The sequence below is a fragment of the Macrobrachium nipponense genome, chromosome 6 (genome assembly GCF_015104395.2).
Source record: "Macrobrachium nipponense isolate FS-2020 chromosome 6, ASM1510439v2, whole genome shotgun sequence".
Taxonomy (NCBI): Eukaryota; Metazoa; Arthropoda; class Malacostraca; order Decapoda; family Palaemonidae; genus Macrobrachium; species Macrobrachium nipponense.
The window spans coordinates 62,920,526-62,925,525 of NC_061108.1; the positions used below are offsets into that span (position 1 = coordinate 62,920,526).

At 36.0% G+C, this 5,000-nt stretch overlaps 1 protein-coding gene across 1 annotated transcript in view; it reads right to left on the minus strand.

Annotated features, from left to right (window-relative positions):
* The window catches only part of LOC135216338 (WD repeat-containing protein 19-like), a 927,827-nt gene that overhangs the window by 124,776 nt on the left and 798,051 nt on the right, over positions 1-5,000 (minus strand).

The window sequence follows — 5,000 nt, forward strand, 5'->3', positions numbered from 1 at the left end:
TATATATATATATATATATATATAGTATATATATATATATATATATATATATATATATATATATATATGTGTGTGTGTGTGTGTGTGTGTGTGTAAATGTTCATTTGTTCAAAATCTTAAATATCCGAAAGTTCTTCACTGATTGCTTTGAAATTTTGACACAACATTGCATTCGAATACGCGTCTGTTTTTATATGGGGTTTCATCCTACCTTCCCAGCTCTGAAGCAGGTGAGGGTGAGATGAGATTCCCTGAAACGGAGCTACTTCTTTTTTAACCCGCGAAATGGGGCTGGTTATGTCCGTAGACTAAGTTACTTTATGAATTTATCATACATAATTTCTGCATATGACTTATCATTTGGAAAAGAATACTATAGGGTAAACATCAATGACATCTTAGGGGGTGGAGTTTGAGAAGGGGGTTAACAGAAAGAGAATGAGAGGGAGAGGAAGTGAGAGAGAGTAGACGGGGTGTTAGGGAGAAGAAAGAGGAAAACAGAGAGAGAGAGAGACAGAGAAGAGTGGGTGTTTGGGAGGAGAGAGAGAGAGAGTGAGTTGGTATTAGTGAGAAGAAAGAGGGAAAGAGACAGTGATGGTTGGAGAGAGAAAGAGAAAGGAGCGAGAGGGAGAGGAAGAGAGAAAGAGGGAGAGGGTAGAAAGACAGAGACAGTTACAAAAAGAAATTTTTTTGTAAACTGACTTTTTGACTTTTATAGTCTGATTTCGCATAATACTCTCTTCAAGAAATATTTTACTAACCAAATATTGGAATTGCACATGATGGCGCTCAAGCACAGCTAAAAAGAACGAAAAGAAGTTTGGCCTTGGATGCAGTGTCTTAATCACACTACTAATTATGCCTAATACAGGAAAGCTCCATGACAGATTTGGACTAAGGCGTGTTTTGTTTTTTCAGAGCAGAAGAAATAAAATTTTGATAATAAAAATTTGTGGACACTTATGATACGAATCTTAAGTATGCTGCCTTTCATCTAGTTCTTAAGCCTACATCAATATCAGAGCAGAAAAATTGAAAGATTATTCCGTTGGCGTCACGTTGGCTAAGGCTGGAATAGCCTAGTTTGGCCCCTCATTTCACTTTTGAGATTATATTGTACATAAATCTACAGGGCTCTACATGGTTACTTTTTGTATTTTAGTTTAGTTTCTCACATTTTCTTTGTCTTGGAAACTTCGCAAACATCTTTTATGACTGACAATCAGTGTTCAGAATCTTCCCTTAGTTAAAGAAAATTATGCACAAAATATTTAGTTTCTTCTTTAGAGGTATATTTTCAGAGTAAAAACAGAGGAACAAAATCAAATAAAACACTGAAATTCCTGTACAGCACTTAACTAGACGTATCGATAGACATCTGGGGGTCCAGCGTCCATTAAAGCCTAACAATATTTACCGTTCACACTCATTCTAATACACCTTTCTAGTTACAAAAAAATATCATAACCTGAAAATAAAACTGTACTTCAAATCGTCACATACCTTTTCAAGGACGTTCACTCCCAGATGGTATTCCTGTCCTATCCTTTACCAGTCAAATTTAAGAACTTAGTTCGTATAGTCGGCAGCGATTGTCACAATTTTGTCGTTACTGCAAAAAAATTGCCTAGTTGATTCTTTGCTTTTATGTTCCCCTATACATCATATGAAGTACTTCCAACTTGGTGTCAAGTTGTCACTGCGGTATTTATTGCTGTGAGAGCGCTTCAAAGATTGACCATTTGTAAAAAGAAAGAAAAAAAAGAATATCATGCTTTTCAACAATGGAAGTAATTTGATGAATTCTGAATGAATACTGTATACTGGATTATGTTTATTCTCTATTTATACATCAGTTTGTTACTCGATAAATTATTCAGTAAGATTTTCATATTGAGTCCTAACAATAATTTCCATCAACCGTTTGGCATATTGGAATCTGTGCTGCTCTTTACAGAAAATGCTCAATAGAATGGTATATGCTCTTAACAATTCTGATTCAGGCACAGAAGATTAGCTGTATGACTATAGGGAACCAACCACCAGATCCTATAACACTAGATGGTGACTTGTATAATCGTGCAGTAAGGATAAAAGATTATAAATCACACTGGTGCATTAGACTTAGTAGTTTGCACATGACCTTGGCAGCTCTGAAGTGCTTGGGTAAATATGTCGAAAGTAGTGGAATAGAGACAGCATGGGAAGAATCAGGTATCTATGGAGCTGCCAAAATAAAACAAATACTTGGTGGAAGACATGTTTATAGATGATTAGAAGCACGTACAGTAACACTAATTGCTCTGAATCATTTACATTATCAGGTTGCCTTTACTGATGAAAATAAGGAAAAATTGATACCACATAATTATGAGGGACTCTGACCAGGCTTTCCTATCATACTTGAAGTAACCAACGGAAGATAAGAATGCTGGAATATTTAAGACACATATTATTCTGTAAAATGCTGATGCATTTACACAGATGAAAGAATAATATGAACAAGGGAAAGGCATTCAGAAGTTCATGATGAACCAAGTACAAACCCTGCTAATGTTTATTGCTGCTACTAGAAAAGCTGACTGGAAAGTTCATTTAGCAAAAACTGAAGAGCGTTGCCCTACTTCCATGCACATAATCAATATAATTATGGCAGATGGGGCCCCATTTATGTTGCTGATATGTTAGAATTGCAAGGAAAGGATGAAGAGTTATGGAAGTTTCTAGATGAAGGTAACTTTGCTGCCAGCAAACACAGTACATCATTCACAGCTATTGGCCCTGATCATGCAACTGAACAGGAACATAAGAAAATGAAAGACAAAGGAGGTTTTGTTGGCATCACAAGCGATGAACATGTATTAGAGAAATTATTTATTATCGCACTCACACTAAGCAGAGTAGTTCATGAATTCAAAGAATATGCTGGAATTGAAAGTAGACCATCACAGCAACTCCACCATGAAGTAATTGGTAGTAAGAACACAAAGGTTGTTAAAAAATGCTGCCAAACTTGTTGAGGTCATTGGAAAGCAAAGAAATCCATTTGATGAAAAGAACATGTACACCTCATTACTTTTGCTGTAATGCCATCTGAGGCATCTAAGAATATTGAAAATCAGGATGCCTTGGGTAGAGAGGCTTTAGAGAAGTTTGTGTCCAGTAGGATGGTTGAGATGACTACAGCATTTGGGACCTCAGAAGAAAAACATCAGCTACTTCAAAGTGACCTTACCATTAGTAAAAACTAAAGTAAAAGGCCAGATGATGTCAATAAGACAAGAGAGGGAACGTCTTTCGAGACTTTTAGTTGTGGCTAAAAGTAGACATGAGTTTGATGTCATGGATGCAATTGGCGACTATGAATTTGCCATCACTCCTTCAAATTTCCATCCAGATGATTCCATGATCATGCTCTAATCTCAGGCATTATCATCTATCTTAAAACTTCCAATGCCAGAAGATACAAGCCAGCTTGCCATAGATGTCAGTACCAGTGCAACAATAGTCCTTATAATTGATGGAATGTGGGTGGTTAACATGGTAACAAAATGGCACGACAAATTTACTGCCAAACATTTTGCTAACAAGTTTGTGGACATAGTTGACAGCCTAGGTAGATCATATTCTGATTCGTCTAGTCTTTGACCAGTATTTGAGAGGGTCACTTAAAGAAAAAAACAGACAAAATAACAAAGAAGTCAAGCTCTCTACATTATCATGTACATGACACTACAGAAATAAGGAATGTTAAAGCATTTTTATCAAATATTAAGACATAAGAACTCATTGAATATCTAGTTCAGAAAATACTTTGCCATTATAAGAGCAATCCAAACAAAGTACCAGTAATGCACCTCACAAAAATAAGAGCAAACTGCAATCTCTCTACTATCGTGAAAATAGAAAGTATGCAAGCAGGTTTCCATAATTTGAAAGATTAACTAGTTTTACTTATTACAATAGACATCAGGCACAGAGAACATAAGGCCAAGGTAGATGTATTCTCTCTGGATACAGATGTATCCGTTCTGCTAACAGGTAGTTATCATCAGCTTCCACCACTGACATCTCTACTACTCAAAAACGGAGACAAAATTGCAATCAGAGAATGCTATATGAAACTTGGCAAAAAAAGAGCAGCTGCCTTAATTGGCTAGTATATACTAGCCTTCAAGAGGACTGACAACAAGGGAGGATTTGTAGGAAAGTGTGGCAAGCCATATTAAAGCATTTTTGCAAAGTGAGGACAAAATACTTGAAGCATTTAGAATGTTTGGACTAACACCCAAATTACCAGAATTGACTTTCAGGCAGATGGAAAGACATGTTTGCCTGCTCTATAACGCTTCAAATATTAAACCAGATTCTGTTAGAGTTGAGATAGCTGCTATTTGCACAGAATGGTAAAGGTCGGCAACTCGCAACAGACTACTCATGGAAACTTAAAGATGGGTACTTGAAGCCAATTTTCTGTGACAATCCACCAGCTCCGGATGCCCTATCAGAGCTTCAGAGATATTTTTGCAATATCCCACGTCGAACATTCAGATGTGGGTGCAAGAAAAATGATCTCATGTGCACAGATTCCTGCGGCTGCCTGCAGTACTAATGATTGTGAAAATAAACAAAATTGGACGACTGAAATAGAAGATGAGGATGTGATATTTTAGATGTAGAGAAAATGTTTATTTCAATAGCTCAAGCTAGATTATTTTAAAAGAACTAAAACATATAGTATAAAGACTGTTTAGGGATGGGTCTTCAGTAGCATTGAATGTTTTTAAGTATGAAGTTTTCTTTTATTTTCAAAGTATTAACACAGAAATACTAAGGGTGGTTTAATCATTATTTTCCTTGCTATATTTCCCTATTTTGATATTATTATTTAGGTGAAAAGGGAACAATATTGCTGTCTTTGATGCTGAGCAACTGACAAATTTAATATTTTTTGGTTTTGGTGGCCATTTTGAAAAATAGCCCCCATTTTATGAAATTAA